Source organism: Salvia miltiorrhiza, chromosome 6 (assembly GCF_028751815.1).
Source record: "Salvia miltiorrhiza cultivar Shanhuang (shh) chromosome 6, IMPLAD_Smil_shh, whole genome shotgun sequence".
Classification (NCBI taxonomy): domain Eukaryota; kingdom Viridiplantae; phylum Streptophyta; class Magnoliopsida; order Lamiales; family Lamiaceae; genus Salvia; species Salvia miltiorrhiza.
Window position 1 is genome coordinate 35,383,297 of NC_080392.1, and position 20,197 is coordinate 35,403,493.

A 20,197-nucleotide genomic window follows, 5' to 3' on the forward strand; every position below is an offset into this window, starting at 1 on the left:
GGAAGGAACATCAGGAGTCAAGAAGAATCTTCCTCACCCATCCAGGGGGAAGAAAAGCCACATCAGTCAGAAACTGACATCCTCAGTTCAGTTTCAGAAGGAACAACATCCATGGAGATCAAGCAATGCTGAGTCCAGTCGAGCCATGCCACTTCCTCGACGACAAACTACTGGACTTCAGACAAATCTCCAAAAGTCTGCAAAGACTAAAGTATCTCAAGGAAGATACTTTGCCGAGCAAAGAAGACCTCAACCACTCATCAGACAGAACTGCTACAAGAGTGAGGCCTTCAAAAGGATTTCTCAACAGAAGAATGTTCATGTGCCAACTGAAGCGCCAACGACGTCAATCAGACAATCAACAAAGCGCAAGAGACCAGCCAGACCGATTCTGAAGCAGATATGGGTTCCAAAAGGAACTCGAGCTAACATCGAAGGACCCAAAGCTTGATTGGGTGCCTGAAGCAACTCTTCCTTGCAGGTCAATGTCAGGAAACACAAAAAGAAGGAAGAGGCCAAAGCTTCAATCAGAACGTGGTATCTGGACAGTGGCTGTTCGAAGCACATGACGGGCTACAAAGAATATCTATCTCAATATGTTGAGAAAGCTGGATCCAAAGTTGCATTCGGAGACAACTCAATCGGAGAAACAAAAGGCTACGGTGTGCTCAACATGGGTAACGCCAGTATCAGTAATGTTAGCTTTGTTTCTGGTCTTAAACATAATCTGTTGTCTGTGAGTCAATTTTGTGACAGTAGTTTCACAGTGAAGATCAAGAAGGATGAATTCACTGTTAGAAACAATCAAAAGAAGGTAGTTCTGAAAGGATTCAGACAAGGGAGTCTCTACGTCGTTTCTTGGGAAGACAGCCCTCCAGAAACATGCCTCATCAGCAAGAGCAGCTCGGAGCTCAATTGGCTATGGCACAAGAGACTCAACCATCTCAACTTCAAGACGATCAACAAACTTGCTAAACATCAACTGGTAGAAGGCCTTCCTTCTATTGTGTTCCAGAAGAAGCAAGAATGTGAAGCATGCCTAAGAGGAAAGCAGACGCGGATGTCATTCAAGTCAAAGTCAGGACACTCCTCTGAAAGGATTCTGCATCTACTTCACATGATCTGTTTGGCCCGATCACTCCAAGAAGCTACAATGGTAGGAAGTATACCTTAGTAGTCGTTGATGATTATTCACGATATACTTGGGTCATATTTCTCTTCAAGAAGAAAGAGACACTGGAGGAACTGCCAAAGCTGCTGAGAAGACTGAGCGTTGAAAAGGAAGTCAACATCATCAGCATCAGATCAGATCGTGGGACTGAGTTCCTCAATACTGTCATTCGTAAGTATTGTGATGAACAAGGAATCAGTCATCAAACTTCTGCAGCAAGAACTCCACAGCAGAACGGAGTTGCAGAAAGAAGAAACCGGTCTATAAAGGAAGCAGCAAGGACGATGCTAGCCGAGTCAAAACTCCCCTTGAAGTTTTGGGCCGAAGCAGTCAACAACGCATGCTACACGCAGAATCGCTCCTTCCTCACTCAGAGACATGGAAGAACTCCATACGAGTTATGGAAGAACAGAAAGCCATCGATTGCCTACTTTCGTGCTTGCGGTTCTAAGTGTTTCATACACAACAATGATAAGAAGAGGTTGAACACTTTTGATAGCAAGGCTGATCCAGGAGTCTTCCTTGGATACTCTGGAACAGAACGTTCAAGCAAAGTCTATCGAGTGTTTAATACTCAAACTCTTTGTGTTGAAGAAACACCTCATGTGATCTTTGATGAGTCTACAGATGGTTTCAGGAAACAAGACGCTGAAAAGTATGTTCAGATCGCTGAAGGTTCCAAAGCTGAAATCCACAACACCGAGCCCTCTACTGTCTTGATATGGGAACCTGGCAAAGATGAAGATGCTGAGATGCTTCAGTATCAGAAGATCAACCAAAGGTCTGAAGTTCAGACTGGAGCCAATGCAGACGGCATCAGTCAAGGGGGAACTCCAGTTGCTGAAGTTCGAGTTGAACGCGCAGAAGCCGCCCCAGCTCAACTCTCCCCTGCTCCAGAAGGTGCTCAACACCCCAGAGCAATTCTGACCGAAGAAGCCCCACCTTCCCCTAAAGAGATCAAGAAGTATCGAAGATGGTTTGAACTCCACTCAAAGGAGAATATCATTGGAGAACCATCAGATGGCGTCAAGACTCGGAGATCAATGTGCAACCTCGTCTTCGACATCAATCAGAACTGCATCAACGAAGATAAGAATTTCAGCTGTTTTTTATCAACTACAGAGCCCAAGGATATTGAAGAAGCTCTGAAGTCTACTCAGTGGGTCATCGCATTGCTAGAAGAACTCAATGAATTCAACCGGAATTCAGTTTGGGAGCTTGTGGATCGACCAGACGATGCAAAGGTGATTGGCTTGAAATGGATTTTCAAGAACAAGGAAGACGAAGAAGGAAACGTTGTGAGAAACAAAGCAAGGCTAGTGGCTAAAGGATACAGTCAAGAAGAAGGAATCGACTACGACGAGACGTTCGCCCCAGTTGCCAGATTGGAAGCAGTCAGACTCTTCTTAGCCTTCGCAACTCACAAAGGTTTCAAGGTACACCAAATGGATGTCAAGTGTGCATTTCTCAATGGAGTGCTCACAGATGAAGTCTATGTAGAACAACCTCCAGGGTTTGAGGTTGCTGGACCAGAAAAGGTGTACAAGCTGAAGAAAGCGCTCTATGGGTTGAAGCAAGCACCAAGAGCGTGGTATGATACTCTCTCAGAGTATCTTGTTGAACAAGGCTTCAAAAAGGGATCTGTGGACAGAACTTTGTTCACTCTCAAAGAAGGAGAAGATCTCTTGCTTGTTCAGATTTATGTCGATGACATAATCTTCGGATCCAAATCCGAACGCATGTGCAAGAAGTTTGCTGACATCATGACCAACAAGTTTCAAATGTCCATGATGGGAGAAATGAATTTCTTTCTCGGATTGCAAGTCAAGCAAACCAACGAAGGAATATTGATCAGCCAGTCCAAGTATGCCAAGGAGCTGATAGCTAAGTTCGGTATTCAACACATGAAGTCAGTCAAGATCCCAATGAACACAAACTGGGAATTTGATCTAGGTTCAGAAGGAAACTCTGTTTCTTCGAAGAAGTACAGAGAAATTATTGGATCTTTGTTGTATTTGACTGCGAGCAGACCAGATATCGCATTTGCAGTCGGGGTATGTGCAAGATATCAATCAGATCCTAAGGACGCTCATTTGGATGCAGCAAAGCGGATTCTGAGATATCTCAAAGGCACGCCCAATTTAGGATTGTGGTATCCAGCAGACGACGAAATCAAGCTCACCGGATATTCAGATTCAGACTTCGGTGGATGCAAGCTTGATCGCAAATCAACCTCCGGAACATGTCAATTCCTAGGCAACAAGCTCATATCTTGGTTTTCAAAGAAGCAGACTTCAGTCGCCACCTCTACAACTGAAGCTGAATATGTTGCTGCCAGAAGCTGCTGCTCACAAATCCTGTGGTTAGTCCATCAACTAAAGGACTATGGGATCGACGAAAAGGAAGTTCCTATCTATTGCGACAGCTCCAGTGCTATTGCAATCTCCGAGAATCCAGTTCACCACACCAGAGTAAAGCATATCGAAATTCGACATCACTTCATTCGTGATCATGTCGAAAAGAAGAATGTCTCTGTGGAATGGATTCTCACTGCTATTCAGAGAGCGGACCTGCTGACCAAGGCTCTTCCAGAAGAGAGGTTCAATGATCTATGTGCAAAGATCGGCCTCATCAACCCTGAAGAGTGATGCTGTGTTTGAAGATCTTCTCAAACAGTCATGCTGACTGGTGGTCAACCTATTGCTGCTTCTACGATCGCCGACGTGGAATGCAATGAGTCCGAATGCTCATCTGAAGAAGAAGTCATTCTGATGATTCAACCAGGATCACGTGGTATCAACTGACTACAATGTTCAGTTGATCAGTAAGTATTTTAAAATAATGCTTACCCTTTCAAAATCAGTTATTTCAGTTATGAGCTTCAAGTTTTTAGTTCAAAATCTTTTCTCTAACTGATCAGTTTCTTTCAAAAACTTTAACTGATTGTTGGAATTGTTGAAAAATGGAATATCCGAGAAGGACAAGATTTTTATAAAGTGAAAATCTGTTTTGATTGAACTTGTCCTGATCTTATTGCCAAAAATCCTTCCAACCTTTTTGCCTCTGCAATAAAATTTCTTGAAAAGCTCATTGACATGACAGAATGCAATGATGTCTTTCAACTTTTTAGAAAACACAGTCCCTCGCAGTGACGGCGAACGCGCATTTTCTCTTCAATTGCATTTTAGGCACAGTTTTCGAAAAACCTTTTCATCTTCTTACATGGTTCAAATCTTGTCTATTTATACCATGCTGTCTTCACAGTTTTTCTGCATCAACTAACAACTCTCCACAGCCTTCATTGTGAGAAAAATTTTCAATTGATTCAAAAGTTGCAGAGAAAATTTGTTCCGACTAAATGAGAAATCTATGACTGCAAAGTCATGGAGTGGAAGAATGACGCTCACATTCTTGGTCTTCACCGGACCCTTCCACTTGATCTCAACGTCTCTCCGGCGTCAAAGTTTGCTCTACCCTCACTTGTATCCAGTGAATCGAGTGTCTTCCATCCTTATGCCCGGTGCATTGGTTTGTAGTACCTGTCTGAAAAAGGACAGACTTCATCGTCTTCATCAAAAGGCCTCTCGCCTTTTGTGAAGCTTCAATGCGGAGCAACAACAATGAGCAGGAACTCATTGTCAGCCGGCGCTATGTCAACAGTGAGACCCTCACAATCTCCACTGAATTGACAACCCCTCACCTCTCAAACCCTCTGCTTCTCTTCTTTTTCCTCGTCATCTGTTTCTTCTTCCTAACCTCCTTCTAAGCCTTCGCCTTCTGCATCCCCAATGACCCCAATATCTTCCTCCTGCGAAATTACCTTCGCATGGTTTTCGCTTCCTTCTTAGGTTCGTCCTTCTTTTTGATGTTGCCAAAAAGGGGGAAAGAAGAACAATCTAATGAACTTAAGTCGGTTAAGCAACATGATCATCCTAGTTCATCTGATGATCATGAGGAAGATTCGCCAAGAGGACAAGACCTCAATTCAACGGAACACAAGTGAGAGTGGAACAAGCTTAGGAACATGAAGACACGAAGACAGAAGATGGAGATCAAGAAGTTCAAGGCGCAACCAAGCAGACTACTGGAGTCCATGGGTTTTTCCCATGATGTTTTTGTTTTTCTTTTTACTCCAATGTAAGTCTTGCTCTGTACCTCGACTGATGGCTTATCAGTCTTTATTAATGAAATGAACTTCTTATTGATCTCAACCTGAAGACAATGACTCTTTGTCCAGGCTCTGATTATGGTTTTTCTGTCTTCTTTGTGTTCTATTTTTAGAACTGTTTTCGTTCTTGCTCTAAGTACAAGTTTTTAGGTTCTATTGTTAAGGGGGAATTGTTTTCACCCCTTGTTTAGAACTTGTACTGTGAGTTCAGTCTTTTTGCTGTCTAGAACTGCTGTGTGGTTTTGGCATCATCAAAAATGGGGAAATTGTTGGGAACCTTGTGGAATATCCTAACCCTTGTTTTGAAGATACCAAAATTCATAGGACTTATATGTAATAGACTAGAATCATTTTGAACTCAAGTGTTAGAGTTCGTTTCTAGTTTAGTTGCGGTGTCGAAGACTGAAGACTGAAGACTGAAGAACGAAGACTGAAGACTGAAGACTGCAGTTACCAACTGAAGTATCAGTTGAAGAATCAGTTGAAGACTGATTATTAATGCGCGCAAAGGACTGATACTAAAGTCAAGTATTAGTTGAACATTCCTCCTAGGACTGATCTTCCAACGTTCAGAGGAAGCCACGTACGCACAAGTACAACCGCATTAAATGCAGAGATCTCAGAATATCTTATCTCTGCAGAGGTCATTCCTATTTGGTGGTTACTTTTCAGAGATGTCACATCTCCTGTCCATCAAAGAGAGCCGTTTCCACACAAACAAGGAACCTCGAAGATTGAAGCCTCAGCCCAAATTCGAATTGCTCTCCAACGGAAGAAATCTTGAGGACGATTTACGCCAACGGATCTATTCAAGAGTTCTCCTACAAATAGCGCTCGAGGATCACTTCAACCTTCACCGATTCAACGACATAAGCTGAAGCTCTGCCGAAATTGCTACTCAGCCTAAAGCTTAACCGCCCCCAAGCTTGAATCGAAGAAGAGAATTCCAAAGCCAAAATCAGTCACTGCTGATTACATACATTCTCTTAGACCCTAGGCATATATCTGTTTACCCAGAAGCCAAAGGTCAAACTTGCTTCAAAGAACTTGTTCTTTGTAGTATAGTTGGCACTTGTTCTTTGTAGTATAGTTGGTACTCTGAACTCTGAGTGAAAAGTCTGAGCACGAGGTGTGCTTAGCAGGGAAATCCTACGCGAGGTGTGTGGGTGCTGAAGAAGGGTTTTCTTCAGTTTACGGTTGTGTGCACCAGGCAAGCATACGGGTACGATTTGCAGTGCACCAGTGAAGCACTTGCGGAGTGGATTGTTGGTCTGATCAACCAGCCGTGGATGTAGGAAAGGGTTTTTCCGAACCACGTAAAAGTCTCTGTGTTGTTTACAACTTTCAGTTTTACATTCTTGCTTGTGCTATTTCTATTGATAAAACTGAACACTGACTAACAGCAAAGAGAAACCTTAATCCAACAACCTGCTCCACCGAGGCTATTACGAAACGAAGTTTAATTTCCGCTGCGTATGATATCAATCTGACTGAACTATCCTCTGATAGTAAGGAAGAGTGATATCATCTCTATCTTAGCAAACACGACTGAAGCCCTTACTTGGATCAATTAAGTTCCAGCAACTTAACTGATATCTCATTACTGAAGAGCTTTCAGTATCAGTCGTCAACCCTGTTGGTCAAAACTGATTTCAGTAAAACATGAGTCCTTGTTTGCATATAAAGTTTCGTTTCAATCTCTGACTGAGATCCCTCTGATTGAGGTCAGTAGATTGTTGTAAAAATAGCCTATAGGTGTATTCCCCTCCCCCCCCCCATACACCTATTCGAGACCCCCCCGGACCTAACAGAACGAATACCAGAGTAATCCCAAAACAGGTGCGTCAAATTCTCCTCAGCCCTACCGCATAAAATACAACGATTCGGGCCCTGAATCCCCCTTCTGCCAAGGCTATCCAACGTTGGCATTTTGGAGTGAATAATTCTCCAACAAATCAAAGATCTGCGATCTGGAATGAATCGCTCCCAAAGCCACGACCCCCAACAGACTTTGGGAAAAGACTGACTAATCTCAGCATAGGCTAAAGCCGAGGTGACCTTGCCTGTAGCCGAAGGCTTCCAATATCGCGCGTCTTCATCCTCACCAATCGGGAAGAGAAGCATATCCACCACCACATCCGGGAACCGAACCACAAAGTCTTCCGTGAAATGCTATATTCCATCAAAGTAGTAATCATCAACAGACTGGTTCAAGAACATGTGCATGAAATCGGGAATTCCCAGTTTATCCACCAGCTTATATCTCAGCCAATCATCACGCCAGAATAACGTACTCGCACCAGTACTAATGAACGAAAAAGAATTCTCCACCATATTGTCAACCAAATCACGAGTGCTCATCCAAAAAGGAGAAGACGCCAAAGCCCATTTGGCATGACCGAACTTATCCAAATACCTAGTACGAAGAACAGCAAAAGCAAAATCCTTTCCATCAATAAGGCGCCAAGCAGTTTTCATCAGAAAACTCCGATTCATGTTGGAAAACGATCTAACTCCCAAGCCTCATTCCACCTGCGGGGCGCAAACCCTAGACCATTTAACCAGACAGAACGGTTTTTGATAAACGTTAAGGGAAAAGTTCTATTGAGAAAGACAAATATTTAAAGAAGTGAGAACAAATTTGGTCCATTAGATTTACATCATTCAACGAACATGATTAAATCTCTATTTGATCCATTTTATATGATATAAGGACATAAGTGTATTTCATTAGAATACGTAGCGTATGAGATCCCCCAATATCCGGTAGCTATTTGACTTGTTTCTTTGTATTTTTAGAATTGTTTGAAGAATACCCCATATATATATTAACTTATTAGATAGGGAGTGGTTCAAGAAAGAATCACTAAATAAAAAAAATGGATAACCATTTTCAACCATTCGATCATCAAGATCTACAGTGGATGCATCATCTTATTGGATGAATGAAGATCCTGGGTTCGAATCCTGAAGGGAGAATTTTATTTTTTATTTTTTTGAGTGCATTAATTTTAACAGCGAATGCATTAATTTTTACAGTGGATGCATTAGATTTGATGGTTCTCACAAATAATATAATTTTCTCTATAACCACACCATATATATACATACATATATATATATATATATGGGACGAAGGGAGTAGTTAATAACATATACTATTTTTTTTTTGAAACTCAAAGGGAGAGATTTTATTGATGGCATGTGTAAACACAAATTTTATTGTATTCAATAAATGAAATAAAAAATATGTACAAATTCAAAATATATGGATTAATGAATTTGTTGCGGGTTGCGATCCTCTACTTGAAATTCTGATTATTCTCTTCGAATTTTATAAAATCTTTGGAGGGAAATATAATTTTTTGATCTCCTTTAACTTGAATGATGACTTAATTTTGATTTGATGATGTCAATTCAGAGGGCTTTCACCTTATTTTTGTATCAAATGTTGACTTGAATGATTTTGATGAAGAACGCATTGATTTCATTGACTAGGATGATTTTGATGAAGAACACGTTGATTTCCTTATAAAACACCCTTATTGTTGGAGAAGACTTCGTAGTAGTGAATTTCTTCTTCAATGCTTGTGCTCTTCAAATGATTTCTGGTGTCTTTTGACTTATCCAATGATCTCTATTTATAGGTGCATAATGGAGTGGGTTTGTGGGCTTTGGCCTATCATATTGGGCTTTTAGGGCTGAGGTGACGCAATTTGATTGACACCTCATGATTTGTGTTTATCTATATAAATATTTAATATTTTATATAGATTTGACACATGTCAATTTCTGATTGGTCAACAAATCCACATAATCAAATACTACCTTTGTCCCACTTCAATTGGCACACTTGCCTTTTTTGTTTGTCCCACTTCAATTAACACTTTCCAAAAATAGCATGTGGTCCCTACCTTCTCTACACACATTAAACAAATGGTCCCCACCCACTTTACACACCCAATCCTTTATTCTTAATCTCCGTCCCCAAAGTAAAAGTGTCAATTGAAGTGGGACGGATGGAGTATCAATTAGTGCTAGAAAACTAAACTGTTAGGTCCCTTGGCATCCGGTAAGCCAAGTAGTTGTTGTTTAGTACCAGGAAACTAAACTAGGTAGGTTACCTTGGTACCGTCAAACCAAGCGGGAGTTCAGATTAAAGGTTCTGACTCCAGTTACCTTAGCATTAGCTGATTGGACACGACAGTGTCAGGGCGTGCTAAGTGTTAAAACCAATTCAGTTGGATTGGTAGGTTTGTTGTGCACCTCTAAGCATAAGCCCAGAGAAGTTTGTCAAACAAATTATTTGGCTGTGGATGTAGGGGAGATGTCTCCGAACCACGTTAAAAGTCCTTGTGTTCTTTACTTGCTTTAAGTTATTTCCTTTGTCTGTGCTGAACTGATGTCAACTGAACTGGATTAACTGAAAAGTGTAACTAAAGATTTTACAAGTGACAAATATTTTCTAAAGGCTATTCGCACTAAGTTTAAATTCTACTGCTGAGTTATTAATCGTACTGACGATTGTTAGTCAGAGAGATTAATAACTCTACTCTGTTTACAAACTAAGACTGAAGCCTTATTTGGATATCAGTTAAGCCCAGCGCTCAACTAATGTCAATCCACTGAAGAATCTTCAGTATCAGTCTCAACCTATTTCGAACTAAAATCTGGTTTAGTTTGTTGACTGCTTTGTGAAAAATAGCCCACTAGTATATTCTCCCCCCCCATACACCAGTCAGTCAACCCTCTGGGGCCCCAACAATTGGTATCAGAGCAGGTTGTTCACAAGAACAAACTGGTCTGACCTAGTTCTTACCGAACTAGATCCTATAAGAGGGTTGTCTGTGTTTTCAAAAAATTTCTCTTCCAATGTGCTCTGTGTTTCCCCTTTTTCTCTTGTCCTTCTCCTCTCTTTTCTCATGGCCAGGATCAATGAAGACTCTGGAAGCAGCTACATCAACATCTTCTTCCATGGAGTCAAGTTTGAGTTCTCTTTGTCCTAAGAGTATGGTGCGTCAGTACTTTGGCACCAAAAAGGAAAGTTAGCGTACTGGAAAGGAAGATCTTCAAATCTGATGCATTTAATGCCATTGCAGGAGCACTTAATGCAGATCTCTGGGCTTCAGTCTGAAGAGAAAAGTTGACTGATAAAGGTTCAACAATCAGTTGTGCTCTTATCTTATACTTGATCAATCATTGACTTCAGTAAGGTTGTCCTTTGAATCTCCAGTATCTTTCCTCAGTTGATCAGTCTTTAGTCGAGCTTTGATCTTCAAGGTCTTTAGTCTTCAATTTCTTCGGTCTTTGCTATCGATGAACTACAACTATCGGTTACATTCATTCTAGTTAAAAGACTAGAATCTAAGGGTTTTGGGATCAAAATGAAGTCTAATCTAGAGAAAATAAATCTAAGGGTTTTGGGATCATTAAAACTGGAATTAGATATTTTTTCTATTTTCCAAAATTTCCCCCTTTTTGATGATGCCAAAACCTTACAAAGGTTATGAAGGTAGACATGCAAACATAATATGAAGAAGATTTAACTAAGGGGAGTGTATTCGTTATGGAATTTGATGGATTTCTATGGATTTTAAAAGTCTGGGTGTATTCGTTCAAGACTTTTAAAAGTCTGCAGAAATCTGGGTGTATTCGTTCAAGACTTTTAAAAGTGTCACACCCCAATTCTTGAAATAATAACTATAATTGGTGTACGACTAATCATTAAAATGAACAAGGGAAAAACCTTGTGAAATCCGAATTGAAGGGATAACAATCGGGCATCGCCCCTTTAGATGAAGAAAGACAAGTATCCAATTGATACAAATCAGTCAACAAACATGACAAACGTCAGGATCACAAGTTTAGTTTCATGCTTCAGATAACCAACATTCCTTAATCAAAATACTTGAGAGTCAAAAGTCTAGGCTCAACAAAAGATATCGTTTAGAGTTATAACATAAAGGTCTTAAGTCAAGAGAACGAAAGACAGATAAAGGCTAGTACTACAGCGAAAGTCAAAACACGGAGTTGAACCCTAGCCTCAGCTCTCCCCATCAACACCAGCCATCAACCTGAAAAACATTTGAAAATATTTGGGCTAAGTACTAATGTACTTAGTGGGCTGCAACTTTTAAAACATTTCACAATTCGTAAGAGCAGTTTATCCAATTATTCATGACATAACTTAGAAGGTTTTAAAGTAAAGGAACTTCTAAGCATGTTAAAATATTTTATTTTATTAGCGCGCTGTTGTCACACTCTGTTCTGTTACTCGCTGTGATCCCGGACCTTTTAGCCACCGACGGATCACTCATTCCCATGGTACTTGCCCTGAGGACGTAACTCAGACAAGTTAAATTGACCTCGGGACGCTACTCAGGCAGTCTTTACATGATACATGCTCCGGAACACATCCAGCCGAGCACCCTTATAACGCATCTTGCATGAATTAGTGCCCAATGGAGATCAACCCACCGAAACAACTAATAAGTGTACATAATTCTCAAATAACGTGTTAGGCCATAAGAGAACCTCGATCGATCCATGAATTGCGAGCCTTAAACATAACAGAGCGCACAAAAACATTTATTGGATAAACAATTTTCATTTCATGAAATATTTAGAGCTTAATAACTCAATCATACATTTGGAAAGTAAGCCCACCTGATCCTTAGTGTGGAAGAGAGGTGATCTTAAGCTGTGGCACCGTCCTACGGACCAATTCCTACAAGACGAGTTCTTAACTCTTAGCACATATCATGGATAACGAAAACCGTTGTTTACTTAGGGTCTCTAGGTCAACCTATTCCCGAACTTACAACGCATAATCGGACTAGGGATTATGCATTTACATACATTAGCTTATCTTGATGCCTTATCTAGGTTAACTCACTCATTTTCATGAAAACTTTGCACAAAATATGTCCCAAACTCGTCATGCACATATACATAATATTTCATGAAACATCCTTTAAAACCAACTTTCAAACTTAGAAAATAATCCAACAACTTGAGCTCTTAAGGGGCTATTTTGCAACAGACACCAAATCTGCCTCAGATCTCTAAATGAGACTCCAAAGGACATTCTGGAAACTAGGCATTTCAAGGATCATTCTCCAATTTGAATCTAATGAAACGGAGTTCAAACGAGCAAGATATGCCCACTCAAAGATGGGTACTTAACAAGCAAAAATCTGGAAATTTCAGATTTCCAGATTAGAACCAAGTCAATGGGCCTTCTTTAAAAATTCATATCTCCCATTACAAAAGGCCACTGGGAACTCCAAGGGTCAATCCGAAAACTAGGGAGAGAGTGTAACACTCTCCAGTTGAATTTACCCCAAGAAGATTCATGGTTTAGGAGATATTAACATCCAAAGTTCAGTGCACAAAAAGAGTTCAAGTTCGGCAGATTCAAAGTTTAAATCAGAAAAACCACTTTAGGCTTCATCAAAAATTCTACAAATGAACAAATAAGTTACTAACATGTCAATGAATATTCAGTAGAAAAATGGGCTTGAAAATCAAAGATTTAGGTTGGCCTTTTCCACCTCAAAGTCGTAGGTTTGTAAAACCTACTGGATGGTACAAAGAATAAGAACTAGATTTCAAGAATTTATACCGGTTGTTTTCCTTACTCAAAAATGGTGAGGCCGATACCAAAAGAAAGATACGGGAGTCTAGAGAGACATATTCAAGTTTCAAAGGTTTTCACCGATTGAAACTTGACTTATGGCCTCCCAAAGATTGTTTACCAGAAATGCATTCCAGACAGGCAGTGATGTTCAAAAATTCATAAATAAAACATACGTGCTCCAAATATTCTGAAATTTTACCATAGTATAGAAAACATATTAAACACGATACACAATTAATTTGAGAATTTTTGGGCACCGTTTGGATGGCTGGAATCGCCTTGCAAAACACTGCCGGAGCAGTGTAGCTATGGCAGATTCGCTGCTTTACCACATGCACGGTTTTTCACCCAATAAACTCTACCAAAATAAACATCCAAAACCATAAAACATATCCTCACACAATATAGCACACATATGTGTAAAAATCCATGGTCTTAAAGTATTTTCAGTTGAGAAGACAAAAGAAAACTCACCCTCGAAGCACAACCTTCACTCTCCCTTGCTTTGATACTTCTCTTGGGGCTTCAAGGGCTTCTATGGAGTGTGATAATGGTGGGAGAAAAGTTGTGAGAGTGGGGGAAAAGAGGAGGGACGAAAATGAAGAGAGGTGGAGAGAGTGAGAGCTTTTCTTGCCTTGGTATTTTTCTTGGAGTGAAATTGAGTGAGTGGGAAGAGTTATCAGCCAACTCTTGGCTTTAGGAATGGGTGGGGCACGAAATTTAGGGTAGGGTAGAGGGGGGTGGCTTCCACCAATGCATGGATGCATTGGAGGTCACATTCTACTAGTTCCCATGCACTTTTAATCATTATGTTGGCAAAAATAATAGAATAAGGGTGGCTGATCACATGTGGGCTTGGGCTTGAAAACTGGGCTGATATTTAACTAAATAATGGGGCCTAAAATAGGCCCAAGGCTTGTCCAAAAATCGGCCCACCCTTCGGCCCTTTCTACGAGCCTGTTCTCGCTCAAACCCGTTTTAAAAACAAACACGTATTAAACTAAATATGCACTTTGCTTTTCATACATTGAAATAAAAAGTATGCATGTATATACATAATGATTTAAATCAACATCACACGGAAATATAAAATAATCATCTTCTTATCTTCCATTTTTCTTAAGAGAAAACCTAGGCATCAAGACTCATTAAATCATCGCGAGGATAATTATTCTGTTTAATCGGGAATTAGGGACCTATCACATCCTAATAATATCAATATGATATTATGAATCCTAGGATCAAAAATTCGGGGTATTACAAAAAGTCCATATAAATCTGGGTGTATTCGTTCAAAACTTTTTAAAATCCATACAAATCTAGGTGTATTCGTTATTCCATTGACTTAAAATCCGGAATGACTTTCATAGATTTCATCCAAAAAATACACACGACGAAATCCGGCCAAGAACCACGAGAATTGAAATCCATGAAGTTTTAAGCGAGCACTGAGTTCCAGCGCCCGCGGCCAAGAAGCCAGCGAGCGCTGGAACTCAGCAATCGTTGAGACTCCCACCCCCTCTCAATTTCTACACACTAATAGCTCTCATTCGAAGAAAATCTCATTCGAAGAGGAATTGGTGTTAAATTCGAAGAGGAATTTCAAAATCTCGTTGTAGAAGATGAGGGCTTCTGCAACAGCTCTCATTCCAAGAGGAATTGGTGTTAAATTCGGTACTCTGACTCATCCATTCTCTCTCTACCCTTCTTATCTGCGTAATGTCGGTTTACAAGGTACGAGACATTTCTCATCTATGCTCCGAGTAGATTTCAATTGTTTAAACGACATACATTTCGCTTGTTTCCTGTTTCGTGAAATGATGAGAGTTAGGCCACGACCTTGTATTTCCATGTTCGCCAAACTGCTGAATGCTGTTGTGAAGATGGAAGAATACACGACTGCCCTATACATGTTCAACGAAATGCGTCAATTAGGTGCACCTATAGATTTGTACACGGTGAATATCGCCATCAATTGTTATTGCCTTGTGAAGAGGGTGAACTTTGGATTTGCTATGTTGGGCTGCATCTTCAAGCTCGGTTACGAACCAGATGCGGTGACTTTGGATTTGCTATGTTCTTACATCATAAATGCTCGCTGGAACCCAGCGGTTGCTGGGTTTCCAGCGGTGCTGGGACTCCACGGGCGCTGGTTTCATGGAATTCAATTCCAAAATTATCCCGTAAAGTCTTTGAAAATCAGTGAAAATCGGGGTGAAATCCAACCACGAATTCTTTGAAAGTCGTCTGGAATCTATGTGAATTCCATGGAATTTAAATTCCATGGACTTTTTAAAGTCTGTGAAAATCCACAACGAATACACCCCCCTAAAACTAAATTCAAATAGCAGCAAATAAAATTCAAGAGGAAAAATCAAATAATAAAAAAGACTGATCCCAGGGTAGTAATTTCATTAACTAAATCCACATAATTAATCTATTAATCCTATTAACCAGTTTAATTCAGTTATGATGAGAGATCACTTAATTAATCAATTACTCTCGCTAGAGCAGCAACGATCGTAGATTAGTAAATTCTCTATCTCCGCTAGGTCTTAAGAAAATCTGCTAATTCCTAAAAGCACATAAGAATAGCTCTCTATGATCCACCAATCTCCGCTAGGTCTCAAGGTTAAGATCATATCATGCATTCCTGAAACCGTTAAAATGTTATCTCCGCTAGGTCTCAAACTGAATAGCTAAACATGCAAACTATTAGCTAGATAATTCACAAGAATTCAAGCACCAGGAATTATGAATCATAAACTGGAAGGCAAATAGGTACTAACAAATTAATCACATGAATTCAATTAACTATTTACAAACCCTAGAATTAGAATAAGAACTAAGCCAGACATACTGAAATAAAACAGAAACATAATTAAAAAGAACGCAATTGTAAAAATTGAATTATATAAAACCAGAAATAAAACGATTGTAACGATCTTGAATCTTCAATCCTTGCAGAAATTCAATCCAAGCTCTAAAAACTAGAAAGAAATAAAAAAATAAAAGCTATGTAACTGAAAAAATAAAGTTGGGAATCCTAAATAGGTCAAAAGAAGACCTATATAAAATGCCAGGGTAAAAAAATAGAGTTTGAAACCCAAAGAACTCTAAAAATCGAAAAATCTCGCAAATTCGCCCAACTCGGCGACCAACTCGATGACCGCCGAGTGGGTCGCCATTTTTGTGCTAAAAAACCCCAAAAACGGCGCCCGCCGTTTCTCCAGAGCGAAGCATGAAAACAAGACAGAAAAATCAGCAACCAACTCGGCGGGCGCCGTTTTCCTTCACAAAAAGAGCTGAAATCGGTGACCTAACTCCCGATCGCCGTTTCTGGACTACTACGCGCGACGTTTTTATTTCGGCCATATCTTCCTCATCTGAACTTCGATTTGTAATCCGTTTACGCTCACGAACTCCTCTCGAGACGAACTACAACTTCTATTTGAGAATATATTTCCAAATTCAATCTTAAGATTTCTGTAAAATCCATCAAAGTTCAAGAAAATATCATATTTCACAAGATAAATCAATATACACACAAAACAACTATCAAACACTCAATTTCCTATAAAAGTAATATCATATGAACATTAAAAACCATGGAAACATGAGTGTTATCAAGGACAAGGACGCCCAGGAATGAAGGCACTCTGCGATTCATCAATCACAGGTGTAGCCGAAGCTTGTTTGCCAACACCTTCGCCATCAATTTATAAGTAATATTACACAAACTGATAGGCCTAAAGTCTTTCACCTCCTTCGGCTTTTTGATCTTTGGAATCAACACAATAAGTGTTTTGTTCCATTGCTTGATACCAGCTCGACCGTTAAGGACATTGAGCACTTCACGTGTTACACCATCACCAATCTCCCCCCACAATTTTTGGAAGAAAAGTGGAGGACATCCATCGGTGTCGGGTGCCTTATGTGGATGTATTTGGAATAGCGCTTTTCGGACTTTCTTACTCGTGAATTCTGCCTCAAGCTCTTCTCGTTAACTCTCGCCTAAGTATACTGAACATGTCTCGACATCCTCATCATATGAGCTGTCTCGGACCTGCTAGACGCAAATAAATTTGCAAAATACTCATCAACAACCACAACTATCTCGCTCACCATCTGTCATCTTCAAATAAGAAATCGAATTCTTTTCTTTACGATGGCTAGAGAACGCATGAAAAAATTTTGTGTTCTTGTCCCAAGGCCCAACCAGTTAGCACGGGATCTGTGCTTCGAGTGGGTCTCCTCCGCTGATGTAAGAATTTGAATCCGCTTATTTATTTGTGAAACTTGTTTGAATTACTGCGTTGGAAGTTCCTGCAATTCCTTTGTAGGCGATTAAAACTTTCCTTTAGACCATCGGCGAGAGGTTGGCGGCCCATATTAGTGTATTGCACAAGTAGAGATGTCAATCGGGCCAGCCCACCGGGTTTCGGGCCAGCCCTATCGGGTTTCGGGTTAATCGGGTGTGGGCTAATCGGGCTGAGGATTTTGTCGGGTTATAACTTTTCAACCCTAACCCTAAACGTTCGGGTTTCGGGCTAGTCGACTTAAATGCGTAAAATAAAATAATCATTTGTATTTTGTTATTTTTAATGATCTGATGTATAATGTATAAAATATACATGGAAATCAAAAATATAAATTATATAGCAAGCATGAAATGCAAAAATATAAGATATTGAAAAAAAACATCAAGATTGCATAACATATAAAATAAGTTGGTAATAATAAAATGATCAACTTTGTTAACGAAAAAATAATAAAATATCCAACAATAGTTTGAATTCATAGAAGCAAAGCATCTCAAAAATACAAAAAAGTGAAATGATGAGACTTTATAATATTTTGTCATTTTTTTATTTTTATATCTAAATATTTAATATTAAGTATTCGGATTTCGGGCTAGCCCATCGAGTTAGTCGGGCCGGCCCTATCGGGTGCCGGGCTATTTGGTTACGGGCTAATCGAATTGTAACTTTTATCGAGTTAAAAATATTCAACCCTAACCCTCTCGATGACGGATTAATCGGGTCAGTCCACGAATTTCGTGCTAGATTGACATTCCTATGCACAAGCATATCAGCTGCGAAATGCTTGTCCAGAAACTATTTTTGCCCATTCCCCGGAGCCGCTTCGATTGGTGTGGGTCCAGAGTTTGCACCGAGTGTACAATAAAAAACGCTTTATTAGATAGGAAGCGATCAAGTTTAAGAAACTTCCCCCTTCCTGTAAACTACTTATAATTAACTCATAAGAATTATTTATTTTTATGCTTAAAAGTATAAATGTTGTGCACTCCAACTAATAAAGTGCTTACAAAGTTGAATAAATGCATCAAACTTTAAAAACAAGTCAAAGAAAAGGCAAACTACGTTGTACAACAGAGTGTAAATATCACAAATTTAATAATTATTGCCACAAAATAGGAGTTCATCTAACTCGAAAGTGTATAAACTCAAAACTCATCTTATCAAGTAAATGAAATTAATATTCTTATTTCATGCACAATGAGGTAATTTATAATAATTATTGATTAAATATATATCGGCATAAAATTTGACTTACTTTTCATTTGATAATCTCGTGCTCTTTGTAGATTCGTAGTCATCCTTAAATCTAGAATATCAATTTAAATCCATATTAACGTTTTACTGATTTATTTGTGTATTTTTTTTACACGATTTATTTGTCAAATTGGAATCTATCCGTATGGATCGGATCCCATCTAACTCCGTCTTATTTATTTAATTTAAATTTTCTCAATTTCGACGCACGACAGATATGTCAAACAAAGATTCCTATTTATTTAATTCATAAATATCTCTCCTTTAACTACCCGACAAATCACTACGAATCATTAATATTAGTCTACACCACAGCCTGCCATATTAAGGTAATTTAATGCATTAATTATATCATTATTCCCGATTTAAATCGTAAGAAACTATGACAATGACGCAAAACGAGCTTCTTCTATTTTACTATACTTCAAAAAAATGAATAAAATAAATTTTGATTTTATATCATTTATCAAATTAATAATATTAATAATATTTTTTAAGATATTATATAAAATAATTATATATTGTAGATTTGTGGTATACATTTACGATCTAGTATATACTTTTTTTTTTGATCAGGAAAAAAGAGATGTATTGCCATGGAGCATTGGTACCAGAGGTACCGAAAGCCAAATAAAGAGTACATGCAAATAAAAAAAGTGTACTAGTATTTGAGAAAAATTTATCTTAAATCTTTAGATTATCACTGACCAAGTCAATACTTAAATGGCACCGTTATATGAATCGAATAAAAAACGCTTTTCCTTTTACATTTATGATTTCGTAACTCTAAGAATTTAGTAATTATTTTCTGAATAATTTTAAAGTTATTTACCGGCTGCTGAATTTATAAAATGAACTATTTTTGAAGCCAAAAAGAGGGAAGAATTATTATTGAATTATTATTTGCAGTCAATATTGAATTATGTTTTTTTTAAGAAGTGTTTCATACTTTGTCATTTTTTTTTTCAAGTCTCATATTTTGGAGTACAAGAATAGGTTACCTTGCTTTCAAGAATGTTTCGTACTCTAAAAATTATACTAAGAAAAAACTGTTCTTCTAATATTTACTTAAAACAAATCACAATATTTTGTACTCCATCCGTCTCATTTCGATAGATTCATTTCTTTTGGACACGGATATTAAAAAAATTCACTTTTTAATAATAAAGTGGTAGTAAAGTGATGTGATCCACACTAATTAAATACAATTTTTTTACACAAAAAAAAATGAGCTTACTGAAATTAGATATTTCAAAAAGAAAAATAAGCATATTGAAATGAGAGCAGCAGTGAAAAAGTTTCTATTTAAGACAGGAGCTGTTCCAATCTCTCAAACGTTTGCTCGTAATCACTGTCTAAATTATTGTCCCACATTATTAGGGCCATAGTCTGACATTTTCTTTTCCTCTTCATTTAGTTGAATCAGGTCGGCAAAATCGTGTTGAAAAATTACAGACTTAAAGTTCAATTATCCCAATAAGTAAGTCAAAACTCATACAAATAAATGTATTTACTAACTCGAAATAAAAGAGAATTAATTCGCTAATGTTCATTAATAGTGAATTTTAAGATAAATACTGTTCATTAAAATTTTCGAAGTTAATCCATAGGGATACCGAATTCGGGCAGATAGAGTTTCTAGC

General features: G+C 38.7%; 1 long non-coding RNA gene across 1 annotated transcript; it reads right to left on the reverse strand.

The window, feature by feature from the left end:
* Positions 1–11,143: 11,143 nt before the first annotated feature.
* Positions 11,144–12,110, reverse strand: LOC130989260 (uncharacterized). Its single transcript, XR_009090548.1, has 2 exons — positions 12,006–12,110; positions 11,144–11,413 (listed from the first exon to the last, which is right to left on the reverse strand). It is a non-coding gene; the product is annotated as an uncharacterized LOC130989260 (long non-coding RNA).
* Positions 12,111–20,197: the final 8,087 nt, after the last annotated feature.